This window comes from Mus musculus, chromosome 16, assembly GCF_000001635.26.
Source record: "Mus musculus strain C57BL/6J chromosome 16, GRCm38.p6 C57BL/6J".
Lineage (NCBI taxonomy): Eukaryota > Metazoa > Chordata > Mammalia > Rodentia > Muridae > Mus > Mus musculus.
Genome location: NC_000082.6, coordinates 32,210,307 through 32,228,459, shown reverse-complemented (window position 1 = coordinate 32,228,459; position 18,153 = coordinate 32,210,307).

The following is an 18,153-nucleotide window of genomic DNA, read 5'->3' as shown; positions in this document are numbered from 1 at the left end:
GAAGAGTCTCAGGAGATGAAAGCGTAGCTCACTGTTCTAGGCAGATGGCAGTCTATGCTGCAAAGCAGTGTGTAAGTAATATCTGGAAACGGCCTGCTGGAGAGGTGGTGAGAGAGTATAATAGCACCAAGATATTGAGGCCAGATTTTAGCTGTCAAACTAAGGACTTTGGACTTTTCCTGACTCGTGAAAAAACAAAGGTTTGTGTCAGGGTCACAGCATGATCCACACTACAATCCTATGATTATTCCACCTGCAAAAACATAACTGATTGAGACATAACTAAGGTAGCTAAGGATGTGAAGGAGAGAGGTATTGAGGTATTCTGAGAGGATGGGGAGATGGCTCGGTTGGTAGTGTTTGCTGTGGAAGCAGTCTGGAGCACCACAAGGTGGACTTGGTGGCACATACCTGTCACTCCAGGTCTTTCGAGTACAGGATGGGGGATCCCTTGGGCTTGCTGGCCGACAGCCAGTCTAGCCAAACCATTGGGGTCCAGATTCAGTGGGACTCCTTTTTCTCAGATAACAAGGTAGAAAACAGCTAAAGAGGACACCCAACGTTGAACTCTGGCCTACACTACTATCTTTTTTTTTTTTTAAGGTTTATTTATTTATTTATTATATGTAAATACACTGTAGTTGCCTTCAGACACCTTCAAGAAAGGGTGTCAGATCTCATTATAGATGGTTGTGAGCCACCATGTGTGCTGGGATTTGAACTCAGGACCTACAGAAGAACAACTGGTACTCTTAACCACTGAGCCATCTCACCAGCCCCTACACTGCTGTCTTACAGTTTCTATTGCTATGGAAAACACCATGACCAAACAATTTATAGTCTCAATATGAAGAGAAGCCAGGGCAGCAACCTGGGGGCAGGAGGAACTTTGCTGCCTTGCTGTAGGCCACTCAGCTTGCTTTCTTATACCATTCAGGATTATCTCTCTCGGGTGTCACAACCCACAGTGAGCTAGACCCACCCACATCAATCATTAATAAAATACACTACAGACACCTACAGGCAAATCTTATGGAGGCATTAACTGTGAGTTCTTGTCTCCAAAGACTCTAGCTTATGTCAAGTTGACAAAAATCTAGCCAAACAACACACATGCACACACACATGAACATCTACCTATACACATGCCAAAAAAATAAAAAGGTCAGTGGACATGATTTGTACACCAAGAGCAAGACATTGTTGCCATGGTGTGCTGAGAATAATAGAGCTGGCTCTTCATTATGACAGGGAGGCAAAAGGGAGTAACAGCTAGGTAGTAGTGATTTCAGTTTAGACATGTGTCAAGAAAAACTATTCAAAAAGTAGTTGGAACTAATTTGTAGTTGAGGTAGATGGTGAATGGAGACCCACTAAAGGGGCTGCTGGTAGGGGCAGAGATGGCTCGGGGGTAAGAGCTCTTGGCATTGAGCCTGAGGATTTGAGTTTATTCCCCAGAATCCATACAATGGAAGGAGAAAACTGACTCCAAGTTATCCCTGACCGTCACACATGTGCACCACAGCATGAACATGCATGCACATACCAGATAAACGTAAAAAGCCTGGCTGTGGTGTTGCACACCTTTGATCTCAGCAATCCGGAGGCAGAAGCAGGCAGATCTCTGAGTTCCAGGCTGGCTGAGACTCCATAGTGAGAGCCTGGTTCAAGAAAGAAAAACGTTTTTAAAAAGCTATGATGAACTTACTTTGCTCATTGGCTTTGCCGGTAAACCTGTGATCCAGCACTTAAGAGGTGGAGGCAGGAAGACCGAATTCATGGCCATCTTCAGCTACGTAACAAGTTTGAGGTCAGCCTCGACCAGATAGATAAACAGACTAATTGATTCAAGTAAGTTTTGCCATGTATACATTGATCACAAGATACCACGATACCATGTACTGGGCAATGCTTTTAAAAGATGGCCAGGTAAATGCTGCCAATTGGGAGGATGGGTTCAAAAATTCATACTGGTATTTTTACAGGTTTTCAGGTAATTTGCCTTTGAACCAGAAAACCACCTTTCAGGACAAAAAAAAAAGTTAAAATAGATGAGCAAGATAGTTTGAAGTGGGGCTGGAGAGATCGCTCAGTGGTTAAGAGCACTAACTGGTCTTCCAGAGGTCCTGAATTCAACTCCCAGCAGCCACATGGTGGCTCACAACCATCTGTAATGGGATCAAATGCCCTCTTCTGGTGTCTGAAGGCAGTGACAATGTACTCATATACATAAAATAAGTAAATAATAAAAATAAAAGATAGTGGGACTTTCTTCTGCTTGGCCTAAAACCCAAGTCCTCTAGCATCTACGTAGTATAGAGAGAAACAACTCTTGAGAGTTGTCCTCTGAGCTACACACACACACACACACACACACACACACACACACACACACACACACACATCTATACAAATCAGTAAAAATATAATTAATTGAAGTTAAAACCAGATCGATCCATTGGCAGAGCCTGGACACCCAACTCATTATTTATTATTTATACTGTTTATATATGTGCGTATAATGTAGGGGATGGCTTTTGTGCCAGGTGCATAGGCATTGGTTAGAGGACAACTTTTGAGAGTTTTTCTCTTTTTTTCCTTTTACATGAGTTGGGGGTTGGGGGGGTTGAACTTAGATCTCCAGGCTTGTGTAGCAACCCCTATGCACACTAAACAGGTCCACGTGCACGTATTCTTAGTGCAATATCCTTTTAAAAAATTTCATACAGGTAAACAATACATTTTTATCATAGCTACTCCTTACTACCCCCTCCAGTGTTCCCCCAAAGCTACCCAGCATACCCCTCCTCCCAATGCCTCCTCTGGTGTTTTGTTTTGTTAAGACAGGATCTATGTAGTCCTGGCTGTCTTGGAGCCTCACAATGGAGACCAGGCTGGGCTCAAACTCACAGGGATCCTCCTGCCTCTGCCTCCTAAGTGCTAGGGTTACAGTCATGCACCACCATAACCTTCCTCTTCCTCTTCCTCTTCCTCTTCCTCCTCCTTTCTTTCTTTTTCTCCCATCGAGTCCTGACTATATAAGCATGGGCATGGAGCCCTCCACCTACCACTGGCTGCATCCCAAGTTAAAAATGACTTGTTCCCACAAGAGGCATCAATGAGCCCTTCTCCCATCTATGCTAATTGATCCTGGGCAGGTAATCACATCTGCTGTGAGGTTATGAGTCAAGCAGCCACCTCATGCTCAAAAGACAGCAGTTCACAGCCCCTCCCTACCCTCCAACTTACGGTATTTCTTCTTTTAGAGTGTTTACTTATTTATGTTTATGTGAATGGCTAGTTTGTCTGTAGGTGTAGCTATGCATCCTTTGTGTTCCTAGTTTCTACAGAGAGGCCAGAAGAGAGCATTGTATCCCCAGGAACTGGAGTTGTAGACAGTTGTGAGCGGCAGTATGGGTGCCGGGAACTGGATCCAGCACCTCTGGAAAAGCAGCCAGTGCTCTTAACCACTGGGCTCTCTCCAGCCCCTCCTGCCCGCCCCTCTTCTGCAGTGCTCCTTATACCTTGGGCTGGGCTGGAGGCTGATGTGGATGTTCTATTGAGAGCTAAGCACTCACAACTACTTACTCTCCATGCTTTGACTGGTTGTGAGTGAGTGTGCATGTGGTTTTCTTTAAAAATTTTTAGATTTATTTTATGTGTATGAGTGGTTTTGCCTGCATGTATGTGTGTGTATGATGTGCAAACCTGGTGTCTGAGAATCTCAGAAGAGGCCATTGGATCCCTGAGGCTAGAATTATATATAGATGGTTGTGAGCCACCATGTGGGTGCTAGGACCCTGGCCAGCAAATGCACTTACCTGATGAGCCATCTCTCCAGCTCCATGTTTTTAACCTGTGTTGGCTGGTCGCACATGTGTAGTCATGGTATCATTAAACCTTTCTTGTTCAACATTTTAAAAAAATGTAAAAAGGTTGTCGAGATAGTTCAGCAGGCAAAATAGTTACTGCCCCAAGACTGGCAACCTGACTTTGGTCCTTGGCACCCACATAGAAAAAGAACCAATGCCAACAAGTTGTTCCCTGACCTCCACAGGATCCCCCATGGCTCACTTACTCAGGGATAGATAGATAGATAGATAGATAGATAGATAGATAGATAGATAGATAGATAGATAGATAGATAGATAGATTGCCTTGCTGAGGGCACATGGAGACAGGGTCCATATAGGTAGTCACAACACCTCATATACTCTGCTGTCATGTAGATGTCAGAGTTTTCTACATAGCCCTGGCTGTCCTGGACTCACAGAGATCTGCCTACCTCTGTGTTCCGAGTGCTGGGATTCAAAGGCATGTGCCACCATCACCTGGATAGAAGTCAGTATTCTTTTTTTTGTTTGTTTGTTTGTTTGTTTTTCGAGACAGGGTTTCTCTGTGTAGCCCTGGCTGTTCTGGAACTCACTCTGTAGACCAGGCTGGCCTCCAACACAGAAATCCTCCTGCCTCTGCCTCCCAAGTGTTGGGATTAAAGGTGTATGCCACCACTGCCCAGCCAGAAATCAATATTATTTTTATTATTTTTTTCCCCTAGACAGGATTTCTCTGTATAGCCCTAGCTGTCCTGGAACTCATCTAGATTTTTTTCAGGAACCTTAAAGTTGGTCCTTCTTGAAGCAGGGTAGCAATAAATTTTGGGTGCTAAACCAAAGTTAAAATGCTGCAGCTGGGGCTGGTGAGATGGCTCAGTGGGTAAGTTCACTGACTGCTCTTCTGAAGGTTCTGAGTTCAAATCCCAGCAACCACATAGTGGCTCACAACCACCCATAATGAGATCTGATGCCCTCTTCTGGCATGTCTGAAGACAGCTACAGTGTACTTATTTATAATAATAAATAAATCTTTGGGCCAGAGTGAGTGGGGTTAACCAGAGCAAGCAGAGGTCCTAAGTTCAATTCCCAACAACCAGATGAAGGCTCACAACTATCTGTACAGCTACAGTGGTGTGTACTAATACACATAAAATAAGTAAATCTTTAAAAAAAAAAGATGCTACAGCTGTTGCTGGTCATATCTGAGAAGCAAACATCCACTTGCTTGACAAGAGCATTTAATTGTTGAAAATTGCTAAAGGAAGGGATCGACCTAATGATATTATGTTAGACATTAAAATTTAAAAATATTTCACTGTGTATGTGTGTGTGTGTACCACATGTATACAGGAGCCATAGAGGTCAGAAGAGGGCACTGGATCTAGAGCTGGAATTACAGGTGGTTATGAACCACCATGGAGTACTGGGAAACAAAGCTTTGCAAGAGCAGCAAGTGCTCTTAACTGCTGAGCAGTCTCGCCAGCCCATACATTTGTAACTCGCAGGTTACAAAAAACTTCAGAATGTATCCATTTGAGGACAGGGCCATTTCTAATGCAATTAGATTACATGAGGCTATACTGGAATAGAAGGGTTCTCTAGTCTACTATGGCCAATGTCCTTTGAAAAGGAAATACTAGTGTGGTGGCACACGCCTTTAATCCCAGCACTTAGGAGGCAGAGGCAGCAGATTTCTGAGTTCGAGGCCAGCCTGGTTTACAAAGTGAGTTCCAGGACAGCTAGGGCTATATAGAGAAACCCTGTCTCGAAAAACCAAAAAAAAAAAAAAAAAAAAAAAAGAAAAAAGAAAAAAGAAAGAAAGAAAGAAAGAAAAGAAAAGAAAAGAAAAGAAAAGAAAAGAAAAGAAAAGAAAAGAAAAAAAGATACTTAGGCAAAACTAGAATACATATGAATACCATAAGAATATAAAAACATGGTCTGGGTGACCCAACAGAAGCCAAAACACCCCCAGAAGCTAGGGGAGAGCCTTTTCATTTCCTCTTCCTTTTTCTAGCCCTCAGAAGGTGGGAGGTGCTCTGGGCTTTTGTTTTAGAATAGTGACACAATAACACTCTTGCCATCCACTTTATGACACTTTGTTGGGGCAGTTCTGTGGTAAGATTTTTATCAATTTTGCTTTTTCACTCTGGAGGGAATCTTGATGTTACATTTGGTGACCTACTAAAACAAAGACCACCAGTAGCTTTAGGGGTGATGTAGGGTTGCTGGGGGGGGGTGTCACTTGCTGGGTTGTATTTCTAACCCTGTGTTTGTAAAATCCACAGTGTAGTTGTTAAGGATGTAGATTCTGGAATGAAGGCTGTTGGTATGCAAACCCCAGTGCAAACTAGTTACTACTTGGACATGGTATTTGATCACTCAGTGCCTATTCCCCTGATGTATGCACTGAGATGGGACAAAGGGCTGAGTATTTTTTACATTTATTTTTTATTGTGTGTGTGAGTCACATGCAAGTCCCTCACATACATGTGCAGGTCAGAGGACAACATTTAGAAGTTGATTGTGTCTTTTCCTCTATGTGGATTCTGGGGATCAGACATAGGCCTTTAGGCTTGGTGGCAAATGACATTACAGGGTGAGCTGTTGATGAAGTTGATTAATCTACTCTAATCTCCTCGGTGGCAGCTACTCAAGTTCCTCATACCAGCCTCAATGCTTTGGATTAGCGAATGAAAGACACACGCAGCCTTATATCTAATATGCCTTAATCAGCTCAATGGTTGGGTCACTCCCAAACTTCCACATTGCTAACGCCTCCTCTCCAATACTTAAAATCTATATTCCATCCTTGCTACCCCAGACCCAACCAGGGGGGTCTCTTTTCCCAGCTCTCACATGACTGTACACTCTCTCTCCTGCAGCTCTCAAGCCCGATCCTTCTGCTTCCCTGCATGGTGGTACTAAATCCTTCTTCCCTCGGTTCCCCTGCCTAGGAAATCTAAAGTCCTGCCTCTGTCTCACAGCCATTGGCTACCAGCAACTTTATTTACCAATTAGAACCAACTGGGGGGCAGGGACCCACAGTGTCTTACCTGTAGAATTCTTGTGTAATTTTTTGGGAACCCAAATAACATAATATAAGCATTAAATCAAATCCACAACATCTCCCCTCTTTTGTCCATTAAAAGGCCTTTTCTCTCAGATATACACTGAACATAGTTCTAACAGTTATGTAAACTATAAGGTATGATATACACTAATAATGTCTATCAATTTTGTCAATTTAAGTAAATTACTCTAATATCTAGCCTAACTAAAAGAGTTTACAATTCTATACCTGAATTATGTTTTGATTTTAACTTTCATTACCATCTGAAAATCATCATCTTCCTCAATGCGAACCAACTTAAGTTTGATTATGAGACTATAACTAGTCTTCAATGCCATCAGAGATTAAAGAACAAATTAAATACTACCTGAATATAAGGGACGTACAAAAACATAGTTTCCAAAACTTAACCAATTTGCAGAGATAGCTGACTACCTAGACAGTTACCTATTTACCAAAACATTGGAGCATGAGTCTTCAGCCTTCTGGCCCAGAACCATCTGACAGATGTTAGGTGAAGCAGGAATATGAAGGACTAGCTTTCTCTGTCTTGGCAGAGTTAAGCTGTTGACTATCCCACATTTTGTGTTCTTTCCTGGACAGTATTTCTGTCTGTAGATGAATTAGGGCAGTTCTTGCCCAGTGGCTACTTTGCCACAACTGGAACAACTCTATATGGAGGTTGTGATGCTCAATATCTTCTTTGAACCGTGAAGGGAGTGCTGTCAGGACTAGACACGTCTCCTAGTCAAAATTTTTATTAATAATGAAGTGACTTTAAATGTCATATTCTGTGGATGTCTGATGCTTTTAAAGACTATCTATATAAAGTGTATCTGAACTGTTAAACCTTGACTACTCTTTGCTATTTCTATTTGAATAATATTGAAAGCATCTTATTATAATTAATTCAGAATCCAATATAACCATGAGTTTACTCTCTAGCCCTTAACTTGTATTACTTAATTATCCTAAACAGTTTGTAATAGCAACTTTAGAAGGACTGGGTTTAAGCCTTGTATTCTTAAATGCATTGCATAGGCACAATGCATATCTAAGAGTAACAATATTAATTTCAAATTTTGTATCAATATAAAAATTTATACCAACAAAAACCTTAAATTTGTATCAATATATAAATTTTGTACCGATGTAAGAAATTGTAACTTCAATTTTTTCATCAATTATAAAGATTTCTACCAATGTAAGATTATGGCTATACAATGCTTGGTTTAAGAATAAATTTAGGGGCTGTAGAGATGGCTCAGTGGTTAAGAACCTTACTGCTCTTCCGAAGGTCCTGAGTTCAAGCCCCAGTAGCCACATGGTGGCTCACAACCATCTGTAATGAGATCAGAAGCCCTCTTCTTGGGTGTCTGAAAACAGCTACAGTGTACTTACATACAATAAATAAATAAATCTAAAAAAAGGAACAAATTTAGTAATCCATCCCATATAGTTCTTCCCTGTTCAAAATTGTGACCATTTCCAAATTATCCCTTAAAATGACAACCTATCTATAATTTATAAATTAACCATAACCAGACACCCAACCCAAAGAATCTGGATGACTCTCCATGGCTTCGTCCTGCTGAATTGGGGTGATAATTGTTTTCAAGGGGTGGGAAGGTATAGGAAATTGGGAAAACTGGTTAGACTTAAGAAAGGCGGCTTTAGCATCTGTTCTCCAGTCTCTGTATGCTTTGAAAGCTCAGGGCATGACTGAAGTTCTGACTGGATCTGTCTGAAAGGCTGGGGGAACGAGTCCATCAGGAATCAGCAGCTATTCCTGAAGATGTTCTGGAAGCAAGTTTCTAGAAACAGCATTAGGAGGCAGGGAGCTGTCCTGTTTGACTTTCTCAAATTTTTCTTTTCTGTAGTCAAGATCTTCAGGGGGTCACATTTGGTCCATATCACTCTGGAAAGGGCCCAAAACCTTTCCTCCTTTCCTATTAACCCAAATACAGAGCCTCTCTCCCAAAATAGCATGGTCCTTGGTCCAGTAACCCAAAATCTTTAAAGGTATAGATTGGTTCACTGTAGCAGTCTTCTTTCTCTTCAGACCTGCTCTATTTTGACTTCTCTCCCAGAAGATTTGTAATATCATAACCACCAAACTTATAACCACACACATATTGATAATCAAAACAATTCAAAACAATCAAAGCAATCTAAACAAGTACCATTATCCATGGACACAGTGCTCCTCCACTATCCCCTGCCTTGTTCTTACACAATTAATTTTTTTTTTTTTTGGTTCTTCGTTTGGTTCTTTGGGTCTCTCTGTATATCCCTGGCTGTCCTGCAACTCACTTTGTAGACCAGGCTGGTCTCGAACTCAGAAATCCGCCTGCCTCTGCCTCCTGAATGCTGGGATTAAAGGCGTGCGCCACCACGCCTGGCCACAATTAATTTTTAAAAGTGAGATCAAGGCCGAAATTTATTTATTCATCTATGCATATGTAAATTCTCCCTTCTATGGAGATTAATATTAACATACACACACACACACACATACACACACACACACACACATATATATATATATATATATATATATATCCTCTTTATATAACTTGAATTAACATCCTTTCCTATATATTTAACTTCAATTAAATTTTCTTCTATTTCCAGGCTATTAATTTGTCATACCAGGCTAAGCAATCCCAGAATTCCCGTGTAGCCCATGTACAAAGAACCCAGCTGCCTGCCCTGGCATGGACATTTTCAACTTTCCTTTAAAGCATATATCTCCTTTCTGTCCTTAAAAACAATTAAATCAGTTTTCATTCAATCTCCTTTCTATGGAGATTAATATCTCATTATTATTTGTTGAGATAGTGTTTCCTCTCTAACTCTGTAACTTTCTTACATTTGAGATCAAAGGCCTGGATTTCTTTAGTTCATGTGTACTTAAAAACACTCAAACAATTACTACTGTATCTCCCTTCTATTCTTTAAAGCAATTAAGTCAATTCTTATCCATTTATTGCTATCTTTTATTTATCTGGTTGTAGGAGGCAAGCAGCGTCTACCATTTGTCTCTCTCTGCTTTCTGAGCAGCCTGCCTCTTTGCACAGCAGGGGCTCCCAGCACCTCTGAGCTCAAACTCTCTGCAGCAGCCCACAGAGCATCCTGCTGAGTTTTTTGGCTTCAACTCCAAGAGCCATAAAAACTGGGTGTGGTGGCAGAAGGATTAGGAGTTCAGGGCTATCCTCAGCTACACAGCAAGTTTGAGGCCAGCCTGGGGCACATATCTCAAAACAAACCCAAAGCCAGGGATGCATTTGGACTTCATATGAGACTTGAACAAAGGAGCAGAAAGCTATCAGGAACTTGGAGTACTACTGGGGCTGCAGTTATTGGTGAGGGTAATTATGTAAATATATTGCTCCCTGTGCTGGTGAGACAGCTCAGTGGTTAAGAGCACTGACTGTTCTTCTAGAGGTCCTGAGTTCAATTCCCAGCAACCACATGGTGGTTCACAATCATCTGTAATGGTATCTGAAGAAAGCTACAGTGTATTCATATAAATAATAAATAAATAAATAAATAAATAAATAAAAATAGCTTAAATAAATAAATAAAATAAATAAAATTAAATAAATAAAATTAAATAAAATTAAATAAATATAAATATAAATAAATCAATAAATAAAAATTTAAAAGTGTTGTTCCTTCTTCAGGTCAAAATGCTTACATACATCTCTCCTCCATTCAAGAAATCAACAGGGCAAGGGAGCAAGATGGGTCAGTCAGTAAAGTAGTTGCTGCCAATCCAAGGATCTGAGTTCAATCCCTAGAACCCAAACATGCACCATGTTGAAGTTGAGTTCTCTGTCTCTGTCTCTCTCTGTCTCTCTGTTTCTGTCTCTGTCTCTCTGTTTCTGTCTCTCTCTCTCTCACACACACACATACACAGAGACACACACACACAAATGTTTTTCCTACAAAATAAATCAACCCAGGGTCAGATTGGAGTCTGGTAGGCTAAGTGCCCAAGATAGGAAATTTATTAGTCCAAACATGGAGGTGGGAGCAGGTTCATAGTATCTAGAAAGCCACTGTGATCGAAGACTGGGGAGGAGATGGGGGATTGGTAGGTAAGAGACACTGAAACAGACTCATCCTTTCAAAAAATAATAATGTGTCTAGGCAATCTGATATACATCAAACAGCCCAGTGTGGTCACTTATGCCTATAATCCCCACGCAAAGGAAGCTGAGGCAGGAGGACTGCCTTGAGTTTGAGCCACAAGTTTAGAGGTGGAAAGATGCTCTTAAGGGAAGTCTGTGGGGTCTCATGTGCCTATTTGTGTCTCCAGTTCCCTGGCCTTCTGTGCTGACATCCTTACTGCAATTCTGCGACTTAGGGACCTTGTGAGATGAAAGTCTTTTCCATGCTGTCTTGCTCATGAGGACACACTGCTGTAGCAAAGCACAAGGCAATTCAGGAGCTTATCTCCCTTACATTTCTCTTTCAGGCCACCTCAGAGGCTGGCAGTGGAAACTGTGTGAATGAGGTCTTATGCCACCACCAGAGCCCTGGCTAACAGCCAGGATGGAGCATTAGGATCCATACAGAGTCACACAGAGCACATGTCCTCCCTTGGTCCATTTATCTACCCAACAGCGCCTTCCTGGATCATAGATGATTCTGGTAGTTATAGCAACAGGTACCTGCCTTCTATGTCCTCAAAGTCATTGCACTTCATATTCCTGGGCACCCACTATGTGCTTTACCCACACCATCTCATTTATCACAGTATGTTACTGGTAGTGCCATTGTATAGGAGCAGGAGGAACTCAATTCAAGAGACGTGAATTACCAAAGTCACCCAGCTTTAAATTCCCCAGGCCGTGTTGATAACCAGATTCTCTGACTTAGAAATTCAGTCACTTACCATCCAAGGTTGAGGCAGGTATGTCAGTCAGTGCACATCTTACAAGGTGAGTGCTGTCAGAGACATCGACCCAGTGGTGCTGAGGTGGCTACTCATGTCTCACCAGGCTGGAGAGACAGGTGGAAATAGAATGTATCCCCGCCCAGGAGGTACGCTCTGATCTGGGTGACTCCCTCTCAGTTTCTCTCTTCATGTCTGTGAACCATTCCTCAAAAACACAAAAACAAACATAACGTAACCATGACCAGTGTCTGGGTTGCCAAATAACTAGACAATGCCCAAGGAAATTTCAGATACATGAGGACTATTTTAATATATGTATGTCTCCAGTGTTGCATGAGATGTAACGATGCTGAGGAATATTGTTTGTCTGAAATTCAAGCTTTACTGCTCATCCTGTATGAGTTTTAAAAAAGATTTGTTACTTTTAAAAAATGTATGCTATTTCGTCTCCACGGGTCTGCCCACCACTTGTGTGCCATTCCCTCAGAGGCCAGAAAGAGTATGAAATGGAATTGTAGGCAATTGTGAACCACCGTGTGGTACTGGAACTCAAACCCAAGTCCTACAAAAGAGCATTCAGTGCTCTTAACCAGTGAGTCATCTCTCCAGCCTTGTAATCCTGGGGTTTTCCCCCCATATTTTGTGTGTGTGTGTGTGTGTGTGATAAAATACATGAAACATATAATTTAATGTCTTAATCCCTTTTGGCCATACATGTTAGTAAGATTTAATACATTCATAAGGCATGCAGTCATCCCATCCCCCCAATCCCACCTCCTGAACTCTTTCATCTTGCAAAACTGAAAGGAAAGAAAACTTAAAAAAAAAAGTACATAAGGAAATTAAAGGAACCCCTGCCTTCTCCCATCCTATGATCGCTGGCGTTCTCCTTTTTTTTTTAAATTTTTAAACTGGTTTTTCGAGACAGGGTTTCTCTGTGTTGCCTTGGCTGTCCTGGAACTCACTTTGTAGACCAGGCTAGCCTCGAACTCAGAAACCCGCCTGCCTCTGGCTCCAGAGTGCTGGGATTTAAGGCGTGCACCACCACGTCCAACTGCGTTCTCCTTTCTTGTCTACATGCTTTATGTGCAAGGAATCACAAAGCCTCTGTCTTTTGTTAACTGGCTTATTTTGCACGGCATAAAGTTCCCAAGGTTCATCTTCTCATAGGATGTGTTAGAATTTCCTTCCCTTAAAAAACCAAAACCAAAACCAAAAACGGTGTGTGTAGGTGGGCGGGGGCAGAGGACCCAGGTGTCATCTTCAGGAAGCCTGTCCGGATCCTGAGAGACAGGGTCTCTCATTGGCTCAAAACCCCTGGATTACCTGGCTAGCACGCTCTAGGGCTCCTCCTGTCTCTGCTTTCCCAACTCTAGGATTATAAGCATGCAACTCCAAGCCCAGCAGTTCTCTGTGCGTTCTGGAGGTCTTTACACTCACAGGACCAGCACTTTACCAACAGGGGCACCCCAGCCTTTCTTTCTGTTTGAGATGAGTAATAAATAGTGCCTTATGCACCACATTTTCATCTTCACCTCCTTGGATGTGGGTGCTCCCCCGTTTTGGCTACTGTGAATAATGCTACTGCGTGCCTGGTTCATTCCCCGCCCCCGGACATCGGCGCTCCCGTTTTTTTTTGACTGTTGCAAATAATGTGGCTGTGAGCTGGGTGTCTGCACACCACTTCAAGACTCTTCCTACCGTTTCCCAGAAACAGAGTGGCCGCGCTCCATGGAGCTCTATATTTAACTTTTTGAAGAACTGCCATCCCGTTTTCTAAAGTGGTTGCACAACTGTACACTTCCAGCAACAGTGCCCCAGGGATTCAAATTGCTCTGCATCCTAGAAGATACTTGATGTTTTCTGTTTTGTTGTTGGTTTTTTGCTTGTTTGTTTGTTTAACAGCCACACTGATAAAGGTGAGGTGAAAGGACATTCATTTTATTTTATTTTATTTTATTTTTATTCACTGATGTAGCAACCTTAAAGTGCAGCCTGATTCCTTGCTGGTCCAGACCAATCCTCAACAGCCTGACTCTAGGTACCTCAGGCTTTCTTGTGTGAAATCCTGATTCTGGGCTCCTAGTCCACATCCAGCCATCTCTATCTGCTCCTGCTCAGACCTAGAGCTGAGCCTGAATCCAGCTGCTGAGGCATAATTTTTCCTCAATGCTTGCTTCTTAAAATGACTGCTTGATAGCACATCAGCATCCTAGAAGATACTTGGGGCTGAGGCTGAGCCTAGTGACAGAAACTGACAGAGCATGTGACTCAGAGGACTGAATCTGAGGTGGCAAACTTGCACAGCCCAGCCAAGCCAGAATTAGCAGCAGTTGGTTGTCAACTTGACAAACCTGGCAAGAGGAGATCCTCAGGTGAAACTCAGCCTCTATCAGGTGGACCTATGAGCATGTGTGTAAGGCATTTTCTTCACTGCTAATTGATGCAGGGGGGCCCACTCATTGTGGGTGATGCTACCCCTGTGCAAATGGTTCTAGGCTGTATAAGAAAGCAGGCTGAGAAAGCTGGAAGAAGCAATCCAGTAAGCAGCAGTTCTCAGGTGCCTGCTTCAGTTTCTGCTTCCAGGTTCCTGCCTTGAGCTCCTGCCCTGGCTTCACCCTGTGGTGGACTTTACCTGTAAGCTGAAATAAACCCTTTCTGCCCCAAGGTGCTTCTGTTCCTGGCATTTGTCATAGCAGCAGACAGCACAATGGAACCGCAGGCTAGTACTGCAGGATGGACCAGCCAGTCACATCCAGTTATCTGCTTCTCTCTTCAATAAGGTCTCTCCTTGGGTGGAGAGATGGCTCAGCAGGTAAGAGCACTGACTGCTCTTCTAGAGGTCCTGAGTTCAATTCCCAGCAACCACATGGTGGCTCACAACCATCTGTAATGGGATCAGATGCCCTCTTCTGGTGTGTCTGAAAACAGCTACAGTGTACTCATATGCTTAAAATAAATAAATAAATCTTAAAAGAAAAAGGGGGGGGGTGCTGGAGAGATGGCTCAGTAGTTAAGAGCACCGACTGCTCTTCTGAAGGTCCTGAGTTAAAATCCCAGCAACCACATGGTGGCTCACAACCATCTGTAATGAGATCTGATGCCCTCTTCTGGTGCATCTGAAGACAGCTACAGTGTACTTAGATATAATAATAATAAATAAATCTTTAAAAAAAAAGTCTCTCCTTTTATATTCTTACCAAGCACCTTCCATGAGTGTTACACCTTCCAGCAGACAAAGGCAAGCAAGCCTGTGTCTAGGATGCCAAGGCCTATCTACGAAGTTGTAATAGGACAGAGAAAGAATGAGGGGCTCAGGAGACTGTGGGCAAATGCTCTGGGGTGGGAAAATTGGAGTGGGGCAGGGATTCAATCCAAGTGGCTTCGTGGAGGAGGTGTCATTTGAGTAAAACCTCAAAGGGGAAAATAATATTTCAACCCGAGTAAAACCTCAAAGGGGAAAATAATATTTCAACCCGTGTCAACATGCAAAGTAAATTTGGATTTGCAAATTTGTTAATAGCAATTGATCAATTTTGTTCCATGTTTTATTCTTCTAAGTAACATCTGAATTTACAGCCATTTATTTCTCACCTAAGTTTCCAGATAGTCTATTATGTATTTTCATTTTTTAAAGTTTATTTACACTATGTGGCGGGTGTCTTGCCTGCATGTATGTTTGTGTATTATGTGCACTCCTGGTTCCCAAGGAGGTCAGAGTGGGGACAAGAGCCCCTGGAAGCCATTGTGAGCCACCATGGATGTGCTCAGAGTGGAACACAGTTCTCTGCAAGAACAAGTCTTCTGAAGTTCTGAGCCGTCTCTCCAGCTCTGGTTTCTATTTTTCTGGTTGCAGGTGATGTTCATGTCCCAAATGTTACAACCATCACCAGGTGTTTTTCTGTCTTCCAAGCAAGTTCCAAGCCATTTTCTTGCCTCCTTGGGACTCCTCTGTTACTCCTTGGTTCAGTTCCCACAGGTGTCCATCCCTCCAACACATACTGCAAATATTTGCTTCATTTTCTTTTTTCTTTCTGCCCTGCTAAGTCTATGATTGTCCTTTTAAGTGTTTAGGGGCTGGCAAGATGGCCAAGTGGATGGAGGAGCCCCATTCAGGCCTCACAACCTGAGCTTATCCCTGGATAAGCTTACTCTACAGGGTAGTCAGAGTTGACTTCTGACCTCCATCCATGTGCTATGGGGCTCATGCACCTGCACAGATGCATGCACACACACACAGACAGATACACAAACACGACAGACACATACACACAAACACAGACACACACACACAAACACAGACACATACACACAGAGACAGACACACAAACACAGGCACACACAGAGATACAGACACACACACACACAGAAACACACACACATACAAACACAGACACATATACACAGAAACAGACACACACACAGATACAGACACACACACACATACAAACACAGACACATATACAGAGACAGACACACACACAGAGATACAGACACACACACAGACACACACAAGCACAGACACACACAAGCACATACACACACACAAATACAGACACATACACACAGAGACAGACACACAAACACAGGCACACACACAGATACAGAGACACACAGACACAACACATATACAAACACAGACACATATACACAGAGACAGACACACACAGAGATACAGACACACACAAACACAGACACACACACAAACACAGACACATATACACAGAGACAGACACACAAACACAGACCCCCCCAGAGATACAGATACACACACAGACACAGACAGACACACACACACAAACACAGACACATATACACAGAGACAGACACACAAACAGACACACAGATACAGACACACACACAGAGACAGAGCACACACAGACATGTACAGACACACAAAACACACATAGACATACCTAGAGACATAGATACACATACACAGAGACACACAAACACGACATACCCACCCACCCAGAGATACAGACACACACATCTAGAGATACAGACACACACACAGAGACATACACACAGAGACACAGACAGAGACATACAGACACATACATACACACACAGAGACATACATACACAGAGAGAGAGAGACATAGACAGAGGCACATACACAGACATACACAGTCACACACAGACACACACACCTAGAAACACAGATACACATGCCTAGAGACACAGACACACACACACATACACACACACACAAAGATACAGACACACACACAGACATACGGAGACACACAAACACAGACACACACAGAGTCACAGAGTCACAGACACATACAGAGACACAGATACACACAGAGGCACACACACAGAGACACACACATACAGACACATACAGAGAGAGACACACAGAAACAGAGAGAGAAACACATAGAGAGACACACACACTTTAAATAACTAGTTCTTTGTGTTGCTGGCACTGAACTCAGGGCCATACACATGCCAATCTTGACATAATTGAAACAGAAGCATAAAGAGAGCGACAGCACATACCCATTTGCCCCCGTTCAGCTTTGAGACATCTTATAGTTTTACACACTTGTCTCAGATAACTCAAATGCAAGGCACTGCTTGCTAATACAGTTGCAGCCTGTGGTCCCTGAGCCTGGGATTCCAGTCCTCCCCCTCCCTCTCCAGAGTGTGACTCTTGTCATTACTGTGTCTGGTTTTATGCTTTTTTACATAGGAATGACCCCATAAAGAAAGGTTTTGTGTATTACCAAACCACCATGTGTATGCACAGCATGAGCCACAAAATGACAACATGCATAATGTGGCTCCAAAGATTATAAGAGAGCGAGACACTCTCTTCACCAGAACTTTTATTGTACTATGTTTAGATACATTTAGATGTACGAGTGCTTACCATTGTACTCCAGTGGTAAGTTCCATACAGTAACAGGCTGAACAAGTTGTTAGCTTAGGAAGAAAGGGCTATATAGTATATAGCTATGGCCCGTGGTTGGTTTGTATAAGTATACCCTATCATAGCCACACAGTGATGAAATCACTTAATGGTATATTTCTTAGCATGTCCTCATCAGTAAATTACATGGCTGCGTGTATGTGCTATAATGATGCTGACGTTATTCTGTAACAGTCTTGTGACTTACTTATAGAACAAATAGCATTGTTAAATCATTCCTCTCCACCATCATACAAATACACTGTCACCATCATACAACATACCAACACCAATACCAATACATACCACATACATGCCACCTGTTTTTCCATTGATCACCATTTAGGTTGTTTCAAGTTTTTGTTACTATACATAAAACCAGGGCGGGGCTGGCTAGAAGGCTCAGTAGATAAGCACAGTTGCT